This window comes from Pseudophryne corroboree, chromosome 2 (assembly GCF_028390025.1).
Source record: "Pseudophryne corroboree isolate aPseCor3 chromosome 2, aPseCor3.hap2, whole genome shotgun sequence".
Lineage (NCBI taxonomy): Eukaryota > Metazoa > Chordata > Amphibia > Anura > Myobatrachidae > Pseudophryne > Pseudophryne corroboree.
This window is the reverse complement of record NC_086445.1, coordinates 592,721,925-592,746,837: the sequence shown is the minus strand read 5'-3', so window position 1 is coordinate 592,746,837 and position 24,913 is coordinate 592,721,925. Positions and strand designations below refer to the sequence as shown.

The 24,913-nt window shown below is 43.4% G+C and overlaps 1 protein-coding gene across 3 annotated transcripts in view; it reads right to left on the bottom strand.

Moving 5' to 3' along the window:
* HIVEP3 (HIVEP zinc finger 3) overlaps positions 1-24,913 on the bottom strand; it is a 255,814-nt gene that overhangs the window by 63,625 nt on the left and 167,276 nt on the right. Inside the window, exon 1 of one of the 3 annotated variants that reach the window (XM_063954615.1) lies at positions 18,983-19,025. The exons of the other annotated variants lie outside the window; for them this stretch is intronic. The gene's annotated coding sequence lies outside the window, so the exon portion shown is untranslated. Of the gene's footprint in view, positions 1-18,982; positions 19,026-24,913 lie in introns of those variants that run through there. 3 annotated transcript variants of the gene reach the window in all.

Sequence of the window (24,913 nt, the reverse complement as noted above, 5' to 3'; positions counted from 1 at the left end):
CAGAAAAAAAGCATAGGGTTTCCCTTCTTTTATAAAGACCAGCACGAGGCTGAACCAACCAGGGGGAGTAATGCCATAGCAGGGGAGACACTCATTGTGGGGTCCCCCTGCCATAGCATTAAACACCCCCCAAACCAGTCAGCCCAGGGTTGGAACTCCTCAGGAAGTGGGGACCCCAGAAATTTAAATGGGGTCCCCCCTCCTGAGCAACAACCAGCACTGGGCTGAAAGCCCAGTGCTATCCCCCGCACCCCTGGTGGCGGTGGGTGCGGGGTTCATGGCATACTAATATTGTTCTTTACAGTCGGCCTACAGGTCCCAGCAAGCCTGCCAAGCATGCCGGCACTTGGAGAACCACAAGTGCCAGCATGCCCGGACATTAAGGGCCCGCTGGCACCCGAAGTCCGCCTGTAAAGAAAACATTGAAATAAAAACACAACACCTGATGTTTTAATATTTTATTGTGCAGGACCTTCACCTGGGGGGCGGCGGCCTTTAAGCTCTTTTGCATGGCCGCCGCCTCCCCGGTCTTTGGGAGCTCTTGACTGCTCCCTCTCGCCGCCGGACTGGCCGCCGCTGGCTTATATAAGATTGGCTCGCGGTGGCCATCTTGAATTTAAAAAATGACGCTGAGGCGCCATTTTTGAAATTGGAAGCCGCTCTCCGCTGCCGAACTCTGCAGAGTGGCTGGCAGGGGCTGGATCCTCTCGGATCCAGGTCTGCCGCCAGCCACGCTTTCCCCGCCGGGTCCCGCCGCCATGATGCCCGCCGTGTCGCGTCGCCGATTGTGCCCGCTGGCCAGCGGATCCGCTGGCCCAATCACATCTGGGGGACTGACAGGGGCATGCATTCATGTGGGCTGAATGCACACCCCTGTCATTGAGGTACCTGTAGTGATGCCGCTTCCCCATACATTTTCAAAGGGCTTTTACAGCCCATTGCTTCGCCCTGCCCCCTGCTGCCCAGACTTCAATGTTAGCAGCGGGAGGCACCTCTCCCGCTGCCTCCCAACCTACGATGAAAGAATTTTCTATTTATAGGTGGGGGGGGGATGGTTAAAATAATAAAAAAGATATTAATAACAGACTCTGTGTTATAAATATCTTCTGATTATTTTAATCATTATGACAGGGGAGGCACTGCCTCCCCTGACTGCACGTCCCTGGTTCTTTTAGATGTAGATTTGAGGACGCTCCAAGTGGTGCTGCATCTCCCCGATGCTGGCGACCCCCACCACCTCTGCGAGATGTCATGATGCCATGCGCATGAGGGGCGGAGTGGCACAGGGTACTCCTGAGTCCTGTTACAGCACTGACTGAACTAACTGCCCATTGCTATAATCACTGTGATTCGGAGTTATTTTAAATAACACACCAGCGTCTGTGATGATAGACACATCTACAATTACTTATAAACAATCCAGCTAACTTGAGTCTTTTGTTTTAGGATTAGGTTTACATGATTATTTCACAACATAGGCATACAATTTTTGGGACCTTGTGTTGCAGACGAATCTTCTGTCATACAAAAATGTATTTGACAATGTCTGCTCTTTCCAATGATATGTCTGATGCATATTACATAGAAACATAGAATTTGACAGCAGATATGAACCATATGGCCTATCCAGTGTGCCTGTTAGGGTATTAAGGTTAGGGACTGGGTTAGGGGTTATGGTATTAGGAATAGGATAATAGGGTTGTTTTAGCAGTTTGGGTTAGTGGTGAGGGTATTAGGGTTAAATTGAGGCATGGGGTTAGGGTATTGGGGATAGGATATTACGGTTAGTTTATCAGTTTGGCTTAAGGTATTAGGGTCAGTGGTTATTATTAGATAGAGGTTTGAGGTTAGGTTAGGGTCAGTGTATTGGGGCCAAGGATAGGGTATTAGGGTTAATGTTTAAGGTGAGTAGGCTGCTATAGTTGCACACAATGTGTCAGTAAGCCAGTGCGATACAAGGTAGGCTGCTATAGTTACACACAGTGGGGCAGATGTACTAAGCCCCAGAGAGAGACAAAGTGGAGAGAGACAAAGCACCAACCAATCAGCTCCCAACCGTCATTTCTCAAATGCAGCTTGTAACTTGACAGGAGCTGGCTGGCTGGAACCCCATCCCTCCCCACTCCATCAACCCCAAGTCCCATCACATCTCCCCCAATGTGTCAGTAAGCCATTACCATACAGGATAGGCTGCTATAGGTACACAGAATATGTCAGTCAGCCAATGCTATACAGGGTAATCTGCTATAGTTACACACAATGTGTCACTAAACTAGTGCTATGCACTGTATGCTGCCACAGATACACACTATGTCAGTAAGTCAGTGTTATAAGCAATTCCAACCAAAAGTGGACATGGGTCATGAAAAAAAAAAAAAAAGTTGAAATATTCAAATAATTAATTTCCCAGTGCATCAGTCATAGTCTATAGCAGTTAAAAAATGGGTTGGTAACAATGTGTCACATGATATGCTGCCATTTTGTCTTATTTCAGTAATGGTTACCAGGTATCAGGCAGACACTGATTGTGGCTACTGATTATCTATCGCTGTTTTCTGAAAACAAAAGGTAAAAAACTTGGGATTATTGTAGTTTATATCAAATGTCCTGTTAGAAATTATATGTTTATAATCAGTGTTTCATGTGGTTTTATGTTAGTGAAAGAGTTAAAACAAAGATGATGAGATATGGTACCAATCTGAAAACATTGCTAGAAAGGTAAATGACCGTGTACCAGTTAATGCAAGGGGCCTTTTTTCATTTCCTGATTAAAGTATTTGATGGTTACGTCCGTGACGATTTTCAGGTTACGTCTGTTACACATACATTCCATTAAATATTCTCAAGGTAATAAGAATGACTTTCCTGAAAATTGTACTAAAAACAATCTGTGTGGTTTATGCTGTATTGTAAAAAAGTATGGAATAAATATCTGTTGTAGTTTCAGAGAAATCAGACATGTACTTGATGTCAGAAATTACCATGTCCTATCCTGGTTACATCCGTTACATTTAAACAATGTATTTATTTACAGCGGACAACAATTGTGAGGCTTGTTCACATTTCATATTTTTATTCACCAGTGGTAGATACAATTGTGGTAAAATTTGCTATGTGCATTTTAAATTTGAAACAATCCAGATGTTTATCACAAACATTGTAACAGAGAGTTACATCCATATACGTAGATGCTATACGTAGTTACACACAAAGGGGTATATTTACTAAGCTTTGTAATTGTCGGAACTTGGTGGGAGATTAAACACGAATGACATTGGTAGTGTGAATTTGCAACACTTTGTTTTTGTTACGTCTCATTTACTATGCCGTCGTATTCTGCATTTTCGTTTTTTCCGATGTCGATGTCATTCGTAATGTCAGGCAGTGTTTTACGAGAGTGATTAGTAAAACACTGCCTGACAAAACACAATGAATCCCGGCCGGATCTGTGAGATCCGTGCAGGGCTTCATTGTGTATATTATGAGAAGTGAAGAAAGAGTTAAAAATCATTAAAAAAAAATTGACTGGGGTCCCGCCATATTTAAACAACCAGCCCCGGGCTCTGCGCCTGGTCCTGGTGCAAAAAATACGGGGGACAAAAAACGTAGGGGTCCCCCGTATTTTTAACAGCAGCACCGGGCTCCACTAGTCAGAGAGATAATGCTGCAGCCGGGGGACACTTTTATATTGGTCCCTGCGGCCCTGGCATTAAATCCCCAACTAGTCACCCCTGACCGGGGTACCCTGGAGGAGTATGGACCCTTTAAATCAAGGGGTCCCCCCCCCCTCCAGCCCCCCAAGGACCAGGGATGAAACCCGAGGCTGTGCCCCCCATCCGTGGGTGGTGGATGGGAGGCTGATAGCCTTTTATGTAAAAAGAATGAATATTGTTTTTTGTAGCAGAACTACAAGTCCCAGCAAGCCTCCCCCACAAGCTGGTACTTGGAGAACCACAAGTACCAGCATGCGCGCGGGGGGGGGGGGGGGGGGGGGAATGGGCCCGCTGGTACCTGTAGTTCTGCTACAAAAAAAATACCCAAATAAAAACAAAACACACACACCGTGACAGTAAAACTTTAATGTACATACATGCACACTTACACACATACATACTTACATATGTTGACCCGGGGGCTGTATCCTGTATCCGGCATGAGGGGCGGACTTGCCCTGTGCTGGGAGTCCCCCCACATGTGTAAGAATTTGATTGTAGATGTGCGTTTTTTCGCACATCTACGATCAGATCTGAATTACCCCCTTAGCTCGTAAAAACAAATTTATTAACCACACCCTGTGAAATTTGTACTCAAGAACCATCTTTATAATATATTGCTAATTAAATAAGCAATTGCTAATTTAATAAGAAATGCATTAAATAGATGTGACCATTAACCCCTTCAGTGGCGGGTTTTTCAAATTTGGTCATACCTCCCAGGGCAAGTTTAATTTTTTTTTTTACCTGCGCATTGCCAGGGGTTTCATGCGCGTTCCCAGAGGTTTTTACGTGTTGTGTCATGCTTTTTGCCAGGAGTTTTATGCTCTGAGATCCATGACCGATGTTGAATACTTTTACCATCAATGGGGAGAACCAGATGGTTTCCCGCCATGCATGGTTCAGTGCTACCGTTTGTTTTTTTAAAATCTCAAAGTGTCAGGGCACGGAGCTTAGCTCTGCCCCCTGACACCCACTAAGCCACGCCCCCTGGTCCGCCCGCATGTGTACTGTAAATAGGGGATGACCATTGATGGGTAAAACCATCAATGGATCCATTCCTGATGGTTTTACAACATCAAGGTTATCCATCGATGGTGACCATTGATGGATAATCCACCGATGGCCTTCCGCCGGGCAGCATGTGTACTGATATGCTCTCCCCCCCTCAACCCTTGTACTCCGTTCTGCCGGTGGGCATTTGCAGAATGATGTGATCGCGTCATTCTGCAAACGCCCACCGGCAGAACGGACTGCAAGGAGGAGAGAGGGGGAACAGTGGTATGCCAGGAACATTTCCGGGGTTGCCAGTCTGCACTGCGCAGCTGGCCCGGAAATTTTCCAGGGATGCCACTTAAGGGGTTAAAGAAACATTAGATAGAGCTGCTGAAGTATAAATTATAAATCTATTGTGTGCTACAAACTGACATACAAGCCATGGTACCTTAGTACCTAAACTTAGCAAAACTTTCTACATTATTAGTCTCCATTGTAGCCATTTGTATTTCCGTATAACAGGAGTTGCTACACACGCCTCCTCAATGGACTATACCAGTGGTTCCCAACTGCCACCTTAGTGTATCAGAATTTTTTTCACAGTACTCCTATGCTGAAAGTTTTTTATTGAGAAATTCAGGAAAAATTTTTTTTTTACATAGTTTAAAAGGTATTTTTTTAAATAATGAAATATTATATTATGCATATATGCAGAACCAATATCCTTGTCAAAAATGAGAAGACACTGTGGGCTGGCGCGGTAGCATGTGATCTGAACTGGTTCTGGACCACCAACCAAGGACACCCCTTTAAGTATCCCAAGGCACCCAGGGTGCTTAGGCACACAGTTTGAGAACCACTGGACTATACTGTATCTATTTAAAGGACATGTGACTTTTGGTTTATATACAGTATTATGCGGCAGACAAATTCAAGTGTAAGCATTAGGTATGATGAGAGGTATATGTCCTTATTATTTCAGGAGAATATTAAGGGAGAGGGGGATCAGCAGAAGCAGGGTCTCACTGGGCCAGATATATACCCCTTTCACATCTCCACCCGGGAATTGGAAACGGGTCCTTCCCGCGTGGGATCCGGCATTGGACCCTAACAGAAGGCTTCACGACCCGGCAATATGCTGGGTCGGGTTGCCATAGAGACGAGGGGCGGAGCCGGCACTGGGAGATGTGCTCATCTCCGCACCACCTCTTCCTATGTAGTGAACGTGTACCGGGTTGCATCGACACGGCAACCCGTTCACACTGCCACTGACTTGGTATTCAACCCGGGAATAACCCTTCTTATAACCCGGGTTGAATAAGTGGGTCAGGTGACCCAGGAATTCTCCATGGCCCCTTTCACACAGCACAGTGACCCGTGTCGATCTGGCAATATAGCGGGTCGATACCGGGTTATTTGTGCGATGTGAAAGGGGTAATACTAAGCCTTGAAAAGTGATAAAGTGATAAATTGCATGGTGATAAAGTACCAGCCAATCAGCTCCTAACAGTCATTTTTCAAATACAGCCTGTAACATGGCAGTTAGAAGCTGATTGGCTGGTGCTTTATTAGCGTGAACGTTTTCATTTTCCTAGGCTTAGTACATCTCCCACACTGTGAGGATTAGAAGTGTCCCTATTAATGTTCAGTGTGAAAGATGTGACATTATAGTACAGTACGAGCGCCATAAGAAAATGAGTGACAAGGTTAGGAGGTAAATTTACTAAAGGTAGATTTTAATCTAAGATTTCAAAATTGTGTTTTAGTAAATGTGCATTTTAGCCCCTGAGACACAACATCAATTTAGATCGAATTAAAATTGATTAAAATCGACCTTTAGAAAATGTATTCCCTGGTGTGTATGCATATATATGCAGAATTGTATTACAGTATGTAGGAAGATGTATGCCAATGTGTGCACTGTGCATGTGCATCGCTCTATAATAAAGCAGGTATAATCTTCTCTTGTGCGAATTATACTAACAAAAAGCTAATTTTAAAAGCAAAAAATCATACATTTACAATTCATAAAGAAAGCATCTATTAACTTGAGAGATGAGATCACAATCAGCCTATCAGAAGTGGTTTGCTAGTACTGGTAACAGTTATCATCACCTAAATGTATTTGCACCAGATTGCAAGCATCCACAATGATACGGTAGCTACTGACAGGCAGATCTGCATCTCTGTCTCAGTTTATGATTACATACACAAGGGGGTATATTTACTAAGGTCCCGATTTTGTCCGAGTTTTTTTTTCTTTCTAAGTGTCATCTCGGGAATTTACTAAACACAAATCTCTGCAGTGTTGGGGCTATTCGTATGCTACATGGAACGAAGAGGACCGATCACCACTGGAAAATAGGTGAGTATTATGGGCTTTTCTTTACAGCTTTCCAATTGGATTCTACGTTAACAAGGGGACCGAGGGGCACCGTGGGACACTAGGTAAGTATGTGTGAGTGAGTGTGTAAGTGTGCATGTATGTTGATTAAAGTTTTACTTTCAAGGTGTGTGTGTTCTGTTTTATTTGGGTATTTATTTTGTTGTAAAACTACAGGTACCAGCAGGCCCGTTATTTCCCCTCATGCTGGTACTTGTGGTTCTCCAAGTACCAGCTTGCAGGGGAGGCGTGCTGGGACTTGTAGTTCTACCACAAAAGACAATATTCTGTTTTTACACAAAGGCTATCAGCCCCCCCATCCACCGCCCAGGGATGGGGTCCAGCCTCGGGCTTCACCACTAGCCCTTCGGTGCATAGAGGGGGGGGGGGACCCCTTGATTTAAGGGGTCCCCACTCCTCCAGGGAACCCCGGCCAGGGGTGATTGATGGGGGGGGGGGGGGTAATGCCACGGCTGCAGGGACCTATATAAAAGTGTCCCCCGGCTGTGGCATTATCTCTTTGGCTAGTGGAGCCTGGTGCTGGTGTAGGGGACCCCTACGTCTTTTGTCCCCCGTATTTTTGGAACCAGGGCCGGTCCAAGAGCACGGTGCTGGTAATATAAGTATGGGGGAACCCTACGCATTTTCCCCCCTGTATTTTTACAACCAGGTCCGGCTCAAAAAGGCCGAGGCTGATTATGCTTAGGAGGGAGGACCCCACGCAATTTTTTTTCCAACTTTTAACTCTTTAAACACTTCTCATAATGTACACAATGAAGCCCTGCACAGATCTCACTGATCTGGCCGGGCTTCATTGTGTTATGTCCGGCAGTGTTTTACTAATCACTCCCATAAAACACTGCCCAACAATACGAATCACATCGACATCGGAAAATACGAAAATAGAAAACTCGGCAGCTTAGTAAATTACTGAAAATGGATTCAAAAAGTTGCAGTAAAATACGTCCGATAAAAAAAAAATTAAGAGATTAAACTCTAATTGTCACAAACACGAATTTTAGTAAATATACCCCATGGTCTGAATTTGTACCTCCACAGTCTGCCTCTCCCAGCGCAAGTAGGTGCAAGTGTCAGAAGTGTATATAGATGGAGGCATAGGACCTTTTTTTGTGTGAGCGTATGCAGCACTATTTTAAGCTATGCAAATGGACATATGTCCAACCAACTTCTGTGACTATACAATCTATAGCTTAAAAAAATCACAAGTGTGTGGACATAAAGGTTTTTACTATGTGTCAGTTGTGTGTGTGTGTGTGCTTCTGTTAACTAAAATAAGGAAAAATAATTAGCAATATTTTTCCAGTACAGAAAATGCAGCAAAATAGGTAAAACTGATTAAGCTGTTTGGATAACTAAAGCTACATACACACTATGAGCTGATATTGTATGATTGCATACAATCTCGGATAGTGTGTACATGATTTATCATATGATGCACGCTCCCGTGGAAATCCAATATCTGACCTGCATGAAGTCTTGATGGTGCAATATCATGAGCTTTTTTGTAGTGTGTACATACAACCATACGATTTTAGGGCGTTGACGTCAGCCTGGACCCTCCTCCTTCTTCTGCTTGTGCTCCCTTAAAAACAACTCCAGCACCTTAAGATATCATTTCATCTTATCTTATTGTTTCATTGTATAGTGTGCAAGCCCAATACAGGTACCATATGTCTGGAAATTGTATACAATATCGCATGGGGGGCACATCGTACTAGTGTGTACACAGCCTTAGACAATACAGAAATAACAGGTCGTATGCTAAAATAAATGTACACATTACAGTCAGATTAAGGGCCTGATTCTGAGTTGCATGCAAGGCCAAAAGAGGATGCTTTTAGCAAAGTTCCATGTGCCACACCATGCATATGCACCTTGACGGAGGCATTGTCAGTAGCCTGTGCTCTCTGTTAGTGAAATGGGCATTTCTGGTGTTAACTGGGAAACTACCTTACAGATGCATGTCAGGGATTAGTTACACGTAAGTGTTGTGGGCGTGTAGTCAGACATCTGTGCTATTATGAGTTGCGTGCATGACGAAGGGACTCTTGTTTCAGATGGATCTTTTTCCCCCAGCATGGGAAAATTAATGATGATGCCTGCAGACATAAAAACAGTGGGAAGTATGACTATACGCATGAAGCCGTATAGATACTCACAGAACCATAAAGTAGTAACTATGGCTGCCACGGCCATTCACACTTGCTACTGCTTTATGTGCAGCTCAGAATCAGGCCCCTTTGTCCAGTTGGTCGTGTTCAGCAATATAACTATATATTATAGCAGCAACATTACCAACTGTACGAATTCTCATCGTGCGTAGCCAGGACCTTACACAGAAGCCACCGGCAGGTTAGGACTTATACCAACAGATTATCCTACCAATATGTGAAAAAATGATAAGCCACAAAAGTGCACTTATGGTTTTTTAATTATATCTGCTTTCATACATACTGATGTTCATTGTAAGTGTGAAATAGCACTGGTTAGAGCGCATTTTACAATTTGGCACATACCACATCTTCTTACATCTCCCTGGTATCCGGACTATAAAGCTACACTAAAAAGGTCTACAGAGAATAGGTCTACCACTAATGGTTGACATGCATTAGGTCGACAGTTCAACAGGTCGACATGGTTAAAAGGTCGACAGGGTCAAAATATTGACATAACAATGGTCGGCACGCATATGGTAGCCACAAGTTTTTTTAATTTATTTTTCCTTTTTTCAACTTTTTCATACTTTTCCATCCACATGGACTACAACTGGGAATAGTAACATGCCCGAAGCATAGCGAGCCATACGAGGGGACGCAGTACACTAATGGGGCTTGTTTTTGGCAAGTGACAAAACCCCCCTCCCCCCTAAATTTTGTGTGTCTACCATTTTTGTGTCTACCATTTCCATGTTGACCTTTTGACCCTATCGACCATTCTTACTGTCTACCTATTCTATTGACCCTTTTGACCCTGTCGACCTAATGCAGGTCTACCATTAGTGGTAGACCTACTGACTGTAGACCTTTTTAGTGTAGATCTAATAATCCACACCACATCTAACCCATAGGGGGATATTCAAACAGATATGGTAAGATTTTTGCCCCATGTTCATTATTGTGCAATCCAATTAATCTCCCCCCCCCCCCCTCCCCCATTTTTTTCACGTGGAAAAATACCAGCTCACAAGCAAAAACATACAGGATCCGGATCCGTGTGTTTTAGTGTTTGTAGCTTTGGCCAGGACAAGTGAAAATAAATCCACTATACTGCTGGTAATGGGGCTAATTCAATAGGCCAGGATGATCAATCAGCCATGGTAAATTATCACAGCTAGTTGAATAAGTGTTCAACTATTTTCTGGAAACAAATGGCACAACTTTAATATCAAAATCCTCAGTTTTGCCAATACCTTGGATTTCCAATACATGTATAAAAGCAGATGACCTGTATTATGTTTTATGTCCCTCTAACTCCTTGGTGACTAATAATGCCAAAAGTCATGGGATAGGTGCATAGTATTGTATAGGACTCCCTCTAGCCCAGCAAAGTGCAGCAACTCAAAGTGGCATCGATTCCACAGAAGACCTCTCCAGAGTGCTCCTCGAACCAATTCTGGACAACTTGGGACAGATGACACAGTGCATTATCCTGCTGGAATATTCCATTGTTGTGGGGGTACATGATGACCACGAAGGGCTGCAAATGGTCACCATGCAAAGCAGCGTATTGGTTACCGGTCAATGATGTGTCCAGCGGACCCAACCCATCCCTTGTGAACAAACCCCACACCATTATGGAACCACAACTGAGGTCCATGGCATCATGGGGTCTGCACCATACCCAAACCCTACCATCGGCCAAAAACAACTGAAACAGTGACTCATCAGACCATGCAACATGTTGCCAGTCTTCCAGGGTTCAATTAGTGACATCACAAACCCAGTTGAGGCACTGTGTCCAGTGTCATAGTTTTGACAGGGGCACTCTTGTGGGTCTTCTACTCTCAGATCCAATGGAAGCTACAGAATGCTGCACTGACCTGTTGGATATGTGTTTGGTACCTCTTGCATTGAATGTGCATATGATTTGAGCCAGAATTGCTTGTCTGTTATAATAGACAATCTGGCTATACACCACTGGTCACGATCATTATGCACCCGTGGCCAGTCACTGTGCTGTCTACGGTGGGTGATAACGCCTTTGATAAAGTATTTGTGGTATACACATAACACCGTAGACCAAGGAATGTTGAATGACCACACAACTTCAGAAATGGAATGTCCCATCTGTCGGGGCACCCGCTATCATGCCCTGTTCGCACTCCAATAAGTTTGCGTCGCCATGCCATGAGCAGCCTAGTTGGCGTTCAGACTGACTCACGAGATGTCAGATTACAACTGATGCAGGTCTGGGCATTTTCAAGAAGTACAGTGGCGATACCTACCATTACCTTTAGATGCTGCTATCCCATGACTTTTGGCACTTCAGTGTAACATAAAAAAGTGATGCTATGCATAAAATATTATCTGTGATTTCATTACAACTCGCCATAAGTGATGAAAACAGAAATTCTGTAAACAACATCTGTACAAATATTTCTGATGTCATCATTTAAATGTACCTACCAAGACTTCTAGTTGGGGAATCAGTACAAATGCTTCCAGCATGCTGGACTGCATCTCTGTCTTTTTCCCCACCCCTAGGGACCACCTTTTAAATGTTATCTACCATTTCACTGCTGCTCTGCCATCCAGAGTAGTGCTACATGAGATATAGCTTACAACTTTACGACCCAATTGGCACAAAGCTGATCCGATCAAGACAGTAGGTCAGTGTCAACCAAAAGTTTTGATGAGAGTTTCGATGTTCATTTGGAAACTTGTATATAAGGAATAATAGAAACAGACTGTAAATTGTTACAGGAATTAGAAGACACCAATGTTCTCTGTGGCTTAAAGCCTTTCTGTGGCATATAACCATGTGCTTTTATAGCTCATCGAGGAAATCATCTGAGACCTCTAGTAACCATATAATTTGCAGCAAGTACATTAAAACATAAATTAATGTATATTAATGTATTAACATAAAATATATGTTTAAAAAGGCGAAAGCTGTGCATCTAAAGGGGATCAATAAACCACACCTCAGACAGAATAAGTAATTGTTTCTCAAACAAATGTAAAACATGACATATACTGTACATATAGATTGTAAGCTTGCGAGCAGGGCCCTCCTACCTCTATGACTGTTTGTTTATTACCCAGTTTTGTTTTATCATTGTGTCCAATTGTAAAGCGCAACGGAATTTGCTGCGCTATATAAGAAACTGTTAATAAATAAATAGTACATCTTAGGGCCATTTCACTGTAGGGTGTCTCTTGCATTTGCAAATTTTTCAGCAAGCAACATGGAATGATTTCAGCTTGATCAAAAACTAGAACATTTGAGCATCACAATGTTCAAAATCCAGAGTTAAGACAGGTACCTACCAACTGCAATGGTAAACTACTACATTCAGGAGACATTTATGAAAAATGATGCATGGGTAACTATACAAAAAGTGGTGGCGCTACGTAGAGCAACCAATCAGACGTTATAAAAATTGTACCTGATCCAACGGGCCCTAAAATGTCTGCTGCAGTCCAGCGTTTGTATCCTTAAAGCTACCAGCAAAAAAAAATGCTGCTCTCAGCAGGAGGAAGGAGACAAAGAGGGAAAGCAAATTGCTCCTGCCAAGTCTTTCTTCATTACACATTTTGTCTAAGAACAACACAGTACTGGCAACAGCAAGAAAAGCACTGCTCAACTCTGAGCACAGTGCGGACAACGTACCCCTATTAACTAATTTTGGACAACCTCACCTTAACAATGTAGCCATAACCCCATGTAGTGTAACTGGAAAATCCACTCCTCATAACCAGAAGATGGAACCACTCGCATCAGTAAACACTAACGGTTTAAAAGGGAAACATAATGTTTTGGCAATTCCACAATCACATATGTGACAAACATACTTTACATACACATATAATTAAGGTAATCTAGTTCATAAACGGAGAAACGGAGACCAAACTGTATTTTATAAAGTACAACAGAAGGTTACTACAATAAATTTTAGCACAGAATATATATAAGTTTGTAACATCTGATCATTTACCATTTCTTTGCATGATCATGTATGAAGTCACATTATTTCTCCTTTAAAGTTCTGTGAGAGAGATTCAAGTGTTTATCGTTCCGTCCAAAGTGCAGAGAGCTACTGTATTCAACTGTTTTGGGCACCAAGGCTGCACTCATTGCAGAATTCGGCTCACCCCCTCCTGAGGTTCGAGCAGACATCGGCATAAAGCAGGGCTTTTGGGCTGCACTTAGCACGTAAGATGCTGCTTAACACGGTTAATCCCGTGCATTTGGACACGAAAATTAAGCAGTCGCGGTAAGCGTAAGCCTGGTCACACAAACAACTAAATCGCTCCCGGTCACTTTAGACAGGAGCAATAAACGATTTAATTACCCCTTGTGAATCATACGTTCCAAATGTGATATGAATTTATTTACAGGTTGGCAAAGGACTAAACAAATATCATTAAACATAATTTACTAAAACTTTATTATATTATAATATTTGTATGAGATAAAGTTATGCCAGTCATCTATGTGACAGGTAATCTAGTATGTCACATTGTATGAAAATCTATGGATACTTGACCAGCTGTAATGAGCTTAGTGTTAGATTTTAAAGGGTAAATGTATTATAGCGGCACTCCTCGTGCCGCTATAACACTTCCTGCTTCGCCTTATTACCTTGGCGAGGCAGGAAGGGACAGCGACAAGATGTATTAACATTTTGTCTGCAAAGCAGGGGAGTGAGCCAATCACACAACATCCCCTGCGCAGTCCGGAGCCGGCACCCGCCATAGCCAGGGACAGCTCTGTCCCTGCTGTGGAGATAGGGCATCGCCACCTACAGCTGTCAAAATCCATAGATGCAACTGTGGAACCGTTCATACAATGCCCCCACATACTGGCACATTCATACATGGGCGCATACTGGCACATTCATACATGGGGGAGAAGTGGTATAGCGCATATAATGTGCGATGATACCGCTTCTCCCCCATAACAACGGCTAATACATTTACCCCTAAGTCAGAACTATACAACACCTTTTTCTAAAGATCATTGTCATATTCATCTCCTATCCCCTTCAACAGCAATATAACATTTTAATAAGTATTGCATTTGCATTGGTCACTAGGAACGTCTTTAATGAAAAAGAACAGGATGCGATTAAGATACCGGCTGTCGGGATTCCGGCAGCCAGAATTCTGACAACTGTTAGAATGTCAATGACGGAATCCCATCAGGATCAGGAGACTGATGCCGGAATCCTGACAGATGGCTTTCCAACCGTAAGTATAGCGTGCAGGTTAGGGCCCGGGGAGGGGGGGTTAAGTTTAGGTGCCACCAGGAAGGGTTATGCTGTGGGAGGTGGCGGTGGTGGTGGGGAACAGGGAAGTTAGGGTTAAGCTGCGGGAGGGGGTTAGGTTCCACCGGGGGAGGTTAGGTTTAGGCACTAAGGGGAAGGGTTAGGCTGCGGGGAAGGGGGGGGGGTTGGTTTAGGTACCACAGGGGGGAGGTTAGGGTTAGGCAACAGAAAGGGAGGGTCAGAGGGTAGGGGGGAACGGATAACATACATACCTCTGCCCTGTCAGTATTTCAAAGAACGGGACGCCAGTGTTCTGCACCGGAGTGACTGACTGAGGAGCCGCCTCCTGTCCATTTATGCAGTGACAATGTTTAGAGACACCCAGTTCTCTGCACTCGCACCTGCAATGCAGGTAGTGAGTGTAAAGATCCGGGTGCTTCTAAACTTTGTCCCGACATAAATGGAATAGAGGCGGTTCCTCGGTCAGTCAGTTCGACACTGCCAGTATTGGTATTGTGATTGCCGGCATCCCGTCCGACGGTCAAACATACTAAACCCAAACGAACATTTTATGGTCTTAAAGTGCCCATACACCTAAAGATTTATCTTCCAATCTGGCTGGTTGGAACGAAAATCTGGTAATGGATGGGAGCAAATGACAGTTGACCATTTCAAATGGTCAACTGTCATTTGCTCGCATCCATGTCATTTGCTCCCATCCATCTCCAGATTTTTGTTCCAACTAACCAGATTGAAAGATAAATCTTTTGGTGTATGGGCAGCTTAAAGCCCAGAACACACTAGACGATCCCTGCTGAAGCCGATATTGGCAGCGACTGGTACCCGGCGGGGTGCCAGCATTGGCAAGTGCATACACACTTGCCAATGCCGGTGGGGATGGGAACGATGGCAGGGAGGTGGCGGGGGGAACGACGGCCATGCTGTTAACGAGGACCTCCCTCTTCTGTACATGTTCAGTCGAGGGAGGGGGTTGTTAACGATGCGCAGGATTGTAAAAGATCTCACTCAGATCGGCCCTTCTGAGCGAGATATTTCACTTTCTCGTCTAGCGTGTATGGGACTTAAGACTGTAAAACTTTGAATATACAAAGTTTATGTCTGAAATCTCTGATTTTAGCAAATCATGTGCATCTTTCATGTGCGTTGTAATTGAACACGCGTTCTAATACCATTTCCCACACAGTCATTTCATCACACATGTATATACAATGTCTGATCGACAAAAGAATGCTACCACCTTTTCTCTATCTTCAGTAGGCTTAATGCTTGTGCCACAGAGTTAATATTGCTTGACCTTATGTAGTATTTGAACCACCTCATCCACCAAACCAGAGCTGCTAGCTATTTACATGGTAATATTGCCAAAGCTTTTATAGTTTTCTGTACAACCTTACCAAGAGTCTGTGGAATTTAATAAGGTGAAGTCAGAGAGGTAGAAGTAGCAGGAGAAGAAGACACACCTAATAACTCGGAAGTGCTATCTATCACATTTTTTTTTTTTTAAATGCTCCTAGGTTATAAATTGTGTGGAATGGCCCTTTCCTATTGACACTTAGGGATCTATTCATGAAGCAATGAAAAGAGTGGAGAAGTGAGCCTACGAAGAAGTTGCCCATGGCAATCATCAGTGCTGAGGTAACATTTCTAAAGTGCATTCTATAAAAGTATACCTAGCAGTTGATTGGTCGCCATGGGCAACTTCTCCACTGGCTCACTTCTCCACTCTTTTCACTGGTTTATGAATAGACCCCTTTTAGTATCTAAAATGTGAAAACGTGTATCTGTGCCCCAACAATGCTTCCAGAGAAGACTGCTAATCATGGAGAAGATGGGATGGGGCTTTCAGCAAAATGCTGTGAAAGCTTATGTAGTGTAATTAGCCACATATTTTATATAGTGTATTTAGCCACATCTCCCAGCAAGTATACTCAGCCACAGGTATAGGGTCACAAAGCAGAATAGGATTTTATTTTTAACAATATATTTTTTCAAACTCCCCTTAACCATGGGAGGACTTTTGAGAGTCACAAGAAACTCCAAAAGTTGCCCATGATATGCCAAGTCCTAAATTAAATTGCATCAACAAGTAACTGACAAGCTAGCTAGTAATATTTCCAGTTAAGCAAGGAACCTAATGAAGAAAGATTCCTGATACACCATACAATGTATGCCACAATCAGGGGCTACAGTCCTAGATCCAAAGATGGTAAAGAAAAACAACAACAAAAACTGGAGCACTCAGTGTCGGCTGTGTATGTTTTTAAAAAAAGCCACGCCCAAAGTATTAATTTCTAAAAAAAGGACATCATACATATGTCCAAGTATCTGAACAATAACTTTTGACTGAAAAGTCTGAACCATAACTTCTGCAATGCTAAGATGGTATGAAAACGAGAACCGGTTTTAAGTTCCAAAGTATGTTTGCCCTTAAGAATGAAACTAGTGTCAAATAACAGTGTTGCATTTTCTTTAAATATTATTCCAACTCAAGCACACAATTATTGATAAATAGCATGTGTATCAATAATGATTGAAACAGATGCAGTATTCCTTTTGGTCCTGGTTATTTGCTGCTGGTGTAATTGGTACTTATGGCAAACCAATCAAACAGCACATGCTACCACATCCTGCCAGGAAGTTTGATTTGTAAATGTATACTGCCTTCAAACTGGGTCAAGCAACTATAAGTGGCTCTAGAAAACCCAATTTCTGTCATTATAAAATGTGGTTATACATATTTTAGACGGTCACAAAGCTTATTTTAAATACATTATACAAAGTAGAGGATATGAAAATGTATGCTTTATTATCAATTTTGGACCAACCATTCTAAAACAGAATCATGTCTACCTGAGGTAAAACAGCACGTGGAAGAGGTGTATCAACGCATTGCTCAATTCAATCCACAAAGGTCACCCAATTTCACTCACAAAATGGTCCACTTCCAGTAACAGCATAGGCTCAATTCAGATTCTTCATAACTAGCCACCTCTTACTTGTGTAGTGTGTGACGATGGCATGGGTGGGGGAGGCAAGAGGTTTCCCTACATCCTGACTCAGGCTGCTGGTCCCGATACAGCTGTAAAGTGGTCAAATAACAAGAGAGCTTCTCATCCCAGGACAGAGGCCTTACAGAGGGTTGCCTCCCAAATACACCTCCCCTTTTTTAAAACGCACAGTATTGCTCTGTTCTCAAGAGCTCACAATCACATGGACCTAAATGTGTAACACATAGGAGGATTACATTGCTTATACTGCAATATAGAAAAACTAATGCAATAGTAAAGTGCCCATATACTGAAAAAATCTGTACGCACAGAGAGCCATTATATATGCGGACTGAACAGGCAGTATTGTTGAGAGGAGGAAACTGTCTCTAGATTGACTGAAATGCTTTGGCTGAGAATAGAGGGATTTTTACATTAAACTTGCACTACTTTCAGAACACAACTGATTCCATTTCTTGACCTTACACTAAAGATAAATACACAAAGCAGCACTGCAGCATTTGATTTACTCACTATTTTCACGATTTAATCATGGCGTTATTATTAAAGTGAAGAATTGTATACAAGACTCTTAGCATTAAAGACCCATCTGTTCCACATCTCATTTAAATATAATATCTATATGTATGGAATATTCTTTCAATATATCAACACACCACAAGACAAAGATATAGGATGGCCTATAATGGGCCTGCTGTTAGTACAGAAGATATTGCCTTCCTATACAAAGATCTCAAAACATACTACAGTATTAAACAGCAATGCACCACATGTATCTTAATCTATCATCAGGACAAGCAGAACAAAACAGAATGCAACCCCCAAAGTCTCGATTGTAGAAATGCATATACCGGTAAAAAACCTTTACACACTCAATATAAAATACTGTGGAGCCCTGCAACAAAGAGAAAGTGAAGACAGATAAAGGACAAAATATAAAAAAGAAAATGGAGAAAGCGAGAGGAGATACAAAACATAAAGGAAATCATCACCAAATGCACAATGCAGTTTATGCAAAATGAGATTTTGAGGGTAAATTTTAAGTAATGGCAAAAACGGAATATAAAAAAATAGCTTTAATGAGGGATGCAGACATAACCCATGCCATCTCAACACTCGAAAGAGATGAAGGACTGAATAATACCCCTATAATGTTTCTAAAAGTGTCATCAGACACAGTAGCAGTACCACAAGGACCTTCTGTAATCCCTACTGACCCAATCTCCCTCCTTCTGCAGCAGATGGGGGATCCTCAGCTACCACCCCTCCCATCTACAGTCTTTACTCACACAGCGACTTCATTTAAAGAAGCTGTCTGATGGGATTCTGCACGGTTAACCCTTCCTTAACCCTTATGTGTGATTTATAAAAGAGTTCTGGCATAATAAAATAGGTAGTATGCATGTCTCACCTGCTCCCTGCTTGTGTCTGGTCTGCCTGCAGTGAATCTTCAGTGTCAGGAGGAAAGCATGAAAGAAAATAACACACGTTTATTTCAAAGCTCCTTATTTGGGCCGTGATGTCAGGGGGGAAATTGCTAATTTGAGAACCGCCCACAGCTCCCACAACCGCCCCCCTCTGTCTCTCTGTCTTCCTTTCTATGTCTCCAGTCTCTTGCTGTTTTTCTTTTCCAATTTTGTTTTCCAATCAATTCACACAATTTTCTGCTCTAAGGGGCCGATGTCTTATGGAAAGAGAATACAGACAGTCAATGGAATCCGTGAAATAGAATAAAAAGGGCAAATGAGGTGGCACAGTGGCGAGAGAGAGAGGGGAGGGGGAAGCGAGACAAAGGTTGACGGGAGAGGAAATGTCACTCCTGGGTCAGCAACACCACCCATACGTCAGGTAGATACTTGCACTGCAACACTGTTTATTAACTCCAAAGTTAACAGGTAAGCTTTTTACATTTATTTTGCAAAATATAGAACATAACCCCCTTAAAAGCTGTAATATTTATGTGTAACTTCTAACGAAAAATGTTTCAATGAGAAAACATTGAGTCAGTAACTTTGCAGTAATTCTAGTACAAAAATGTCATGTTTGCAGTCTCAGTTGATAGGAACCTTATATGGTGCTAGGCATGTAATATAACCCGTCCCGTCCACAACATGAAAACATTATAAATGGTCCCACAAACCTATATATAGTATTTCTTCTCCATCACTATTACGTGACAAATTATAACATCACACTATTAATGCCCTAGATATATTGACAAACTATTATATTTAAATATTATTCTACACTTCATACAACATGCAGTATTGTTCTGTGACAACTATATGATGTTACTGAACTGGACTTGACCTTCACACCCAAATAAAAGTCATGATGAACAGTAATGCTAACCTGCAATCTATTGACATATAACGGGATGCAGTCAGAATGCCGGCTGACAGGATCCCGGCTGTTGAAATACCACTGCCAGAATCCCGACGCCGGGACTCCAAAAGGGCCAGGACACAGACGCCAGAATTCCAACAGCCAGCAACCCGACCTTAAGCCTACCCGGTGGGTTAGGTGTAGGGGAGGGGGGGGGGTTAGGTTTAGGCACCAGATGGGAGGGTTAGGCTTAGGCAGCGGGGAAGGGGAGTTAGGTTTAGGCACCTCCGGGGGGTGATTAGGGTCAGGCACTAAGGGGGGAAGTTAGGGTTAGGCTGCGGGAACAGAAGGTTAGGGGGTAGGGGAGGAGGGAGAACACTGACAGCCAGCAACCCAACAGTAAGTATACCTGGTGGGTTAGGTTTAGGGGATGGGAAGTTAGGTTGAGGCACCAGATGGAAGGGTTAGGTTTCGGCAGCAGGGAAGGGGAGTTAGGTTTAGGCAGCTCCGGTGGGTGGTTAGGGTCAGGCACTAATGGGGAAAGTTAGGGTTAGGCTGCGGGAACAAAGCGTTAGGGGGTAGGGGAGGAGGGTGAACACCCCACACTCACCCCTGTCGGTCTTGCCAGCATCAGAATCCCAGTGTCTGTATTATGACCGCTGAGATCCCATACTGAAACCATGTGTAACAGCTGTACCAAAGCTGGGGAGTGAATATTATAAACCAGACAGTTTAGAAAATTGTGCCTCCACTTAAAACTTTCAAGAACATCAGGGCAGCCCACTACAAGTACATTTACTGACATTCATTAGATAATGTCAAGCCTTCACCTGTCTGTAAGGTATACACTAATTGAGGACTTTAGAAATCAAACATGCTCTGCAGTCTACTATAGCAATACCCCCATGAGTATGCATTGGTGTAGGGTGGTGATCACCTTAAAATTCCCAATTCGCCTTGTTTCACTACCTCATACAGCTTCATGTAGCATAAAAGCGCATTAATAGCACTAGTCAGGTGTACAATTATATCAAGTTACATCATTATGCCATAATATGCACCTGAACAAAAAGAGTGCCTATGTCAAACAAAATGTGGCCTATTTGTATTTGAAACCCCATTCAAATTGCTTTTATATAAATCCCAATTATTGCATTAACGCATACTTTTTCATAACAAAAATCACTTGCTAGTGTCCTGGCATGAAGCATACCTGAAGGAATAAAGCTCTGCATATAGAGTTTAGTATAGTATATAAATAATACACTCCCGAATTCTGCTTTCAGAGCCTTATGAGAAATCTTATGGGCCCCATCTTATCTTTGCACACATCTCCCTGGATGTGCCCACTTTGCTTTTGCAGTGCACAATGGGCCTAATTCAGACCTGATCGCTGCTGTGCATTTTCGCACAGCAGCCGATCAGGTCTGAACTGCGCATGTGTCGCAGTGCACCAGCACATTCCAGACAGCTGATGGCCATCTCAGCCCTGCGATCGCCTCTGCCTGATTGACAGGCAGAGGCGGTAGCTGGGCGGGCCGGTGGCGTTTGGCCGCTGTTTTAGGGGTGCGGTCCGGGCAACGCAGGCGTGTACAGACCGTGCGGGCAGAGGGCCGCAATGGCTGCGTGACATTACGTGCAGCTGCTGCGACCCAGACAGCGACGAGTAGCTCCCTGCCAGCAAAAAGGAGCTGCGCAGGTAGGGAGCTACTCGTCAAGTACAAAAACATTGCCGCCGTGCAATGCTTTTGTACTTGTGCGGGAGGCAGTAGGGCCAGACATGCAGGGCGGACTAGCCCTGTGCTGGGCGTCCCCTTGCATGTCTGAGTAACTGATCGTAGCTGTGCAAAATTCTGCACGGCTACGATCAGATCTGAATTAGGCCCAAGGTGTGGTCCATCCTCCAGTGCAGTACACATGCTATACCTTGTCATACAACTACTCAAGGGCATAGCTACCATAGGTGCAGGCAGTGCAGCTGCTATGGGGCCCAGAGCTGAGAGGGGCCCACCTTCCCTGTCACAATTACATGTGTTATATACTTTTTCACCATTGGGTGGTATGTAGGGCTCCTTTCTAACTTTGCAATATATCTAGATATGTCCCTGGACCTGCTCATTGTAGTGTGCTATAGAATGAACTGGAGGGCATTTTAATGTTATATAATATGAACCGGTGCACTGTAATGAGGCACAATATGAATGGGGAGCACTATATATAATAATGTGAATTGGGGGTACTGTACGGCATAATGTGTATTGGCAGCTCTGAAATGTGACATAGGGTGAACGTAAGCACTACTACGATTCATAAAAGAAACTAGGGCACTACCATGGGGCATAACATTAAATAAGGCTCTACTGTGGTTCAGAAAATGAACTAGGGCATTATAGCGCATACAATTAGGGACTATTATAGGGCAGAAAATTAACAACTGCTGCAGAGAAGTGTCTCTCTAGAAGCATTGTGACAGGGGCCCCTTCAAAATGTTGCTATGGGGCCCACAAAGTTCTGGCTACGCCCCTGCAACTACTGTATCTTTTTGGGGAACTAGGGAAACAACTGAATATTTTATACAGAAATTGTATTATAAATAATATTGTCATCTGCATGCCAGTGATAAAGCTAGCAGTGTATTCCCAGATTATTCTGAACTCTAATCTATTGATTACAGGTATTCAGTATACCAACCACCTCTGTGATTCAGTGACATTAAACATATCATTGCAGCATACAAATAACTTCCAACAACAAAGTATTCTCCCTGATTAACAATTATTTCAGTTAATCACATGGAAAGAAGAAAAAACATTAAAAGTAGGGGCAGTAGTTAAAGTGGGTGGTATTCATGTGACCGGTGGTCTGCTGACCGACAGTCACATGACCTCCTCCACCATCCCGCCGGCTCAGTATCCCGATGGTCGGCATGCTGACCAACAGGGACTATTTCCACTCGTGGGTGTCCACGACACCCATAGAGTGGGAATAGAACCCGTGGCGACCGCAGGTCGCCACCGAGCCCGCAGCGTGGCGAGCGCAGCGAGCCCGCAAGGGGCTTGCTGTACTCGCCCCTCCCCGCCGGGATCCCGGCGTCGGTATGCTGCCGGGATCCCGGCGTCGGTAAGCTGACCGGCTTGCTGTACTCGCCCCTCCCCGCCGGGATCCCGGCGTCGGTAAGCTGACCGGCGGTCAGGAGACCGCCGGTCAGCCATACTACACCCGTTAAAGTCACAGTTGGGATATCTATACAGGTGTACAACAGGAAAGCACAATAAGGGAGAGATGTACTAAGCAGTGAAAAGAGTGGAGAAGTGAGCCAGTGGAGAAGTTGCCCATGGCAACCAATCAGCTGCTCTGTATAATTTTATAGTATGCAAATTATAAATGGCTCACTTCTTCACTATTATCACTGCTTAGTACATCTCCCCTTAAGATGCTGACGACCAAAGGAGAATTATAACTTGGCTGCCTCAGGTGAAGGGGGCAGATTAGGGCACTCCTAGCTGAAAATCATATAGTCAAAGCATACCTTCAAACTTGCTCCCAGAAAGGGGGCATGGCCTATGAAAAGGGGGCGTGGCTTCACGGAGGACCCGCGATCGCAAGACACGCCCCTGTCTTCATCACTGAGGGGGCATGCCCATCGCTCTGTGAGCTGCTGGCATGCCACCTCTCCCTCTGACTCCAGTGAATAGAAGCTGTGCGCATGCGCACAGCGTCTATTCGCCGCTGCTCTGCTAAGCAGGGCAGCAAGAGACAGAGCCTCCCAACTGCCCCCCCCACCGTGGGACAGCGGGACAGTCCCCAAAAAACGGGACTGTCCCGCGAAAATCGGGACAGTTGGAAGGTATGGCCAAAGTAATGTGCCAGATTCTGAATCCCAAAGCAAAAGGGAAGTGTTGACTAGCTAGACTGTTGACAACATTATGTAGACGGGGCAATGCCAACACAGTTGCAATGTTATTTAAATATTTTAACCATGTTGGCATGTTTAAAGTTATAATACCGACACAATTAAAATGCTTTCAAATAAAATTATAACCTCGTCTGCATTGACCTATTGACATTTGTACAGCTTTACTGTGGACCTTTCTTATGTATTCCTGCACAAGAGATATTATTTAGCAGAACAAGATATTTTAAGAAGGCTGCCACTTACTGGAGGTATTTCCAGTTTAGCTGGTAACTGCAAAGCCTTTATGTACTTTCTCTGAGGTAGACTTGTAGTATGTTTGTATGTTTGTCACAGGTTTCAGTGGGTCTTCTCCAGATACTCTAGATTCATGATTTGTACTATAGCGGAACTATACAAATAAACCATAATAAATAAAATGAAACATCTGGTACCAGTCATTACTATTAATGAGATGCCATTTGCACAATTTCTGTGAATTTTATATGGTAAACCAAATGTAGATAACGGCATTTACCTTTTATTATCAAAACTTATTTTATACAAAAGGAGGCAGTACTATAGTTTACACCAAGGAATAAAAAAATATTTACAATGGGATCCAAAATTATATGATACTGAAGTAATGCTTTTTGTTATATGTTACATATACATTCCAATTACACACTTTAATATAAATGCACTAAGGTCCTGAATAGACCAGCAATCTCCATGATTACACCTTACCCCCATTATGTAGCCGTTACATTCCGGCAGCACGGATGGTGTAATGGTTAGCATTACTGCCTCACAGCACTGAGGTCATGGGTTCGATTCCCACCATGGCCCAAACTGTGTGGAGTTTGTATATTCTCCCCGTACTTGCGTGGGTTTCCTCAGGGTACTCTGGTTTCCTCCCACAATCCAAAAATATACTGGTAGGTTAATTGGCTCCCAACAAAAATTAACCCTAGCGTGAATGTGTGTGTGTGTACATGTGGTAGGGAATATAGATTGTAAACTCCACTGGGGCAGGGACTGATGTGAATGGGCAAATATTCTCTGTACAGCGCTGCGGAATATGTGTGCGCTATATAAATAACTGGTAATAAATAATAACTGTTA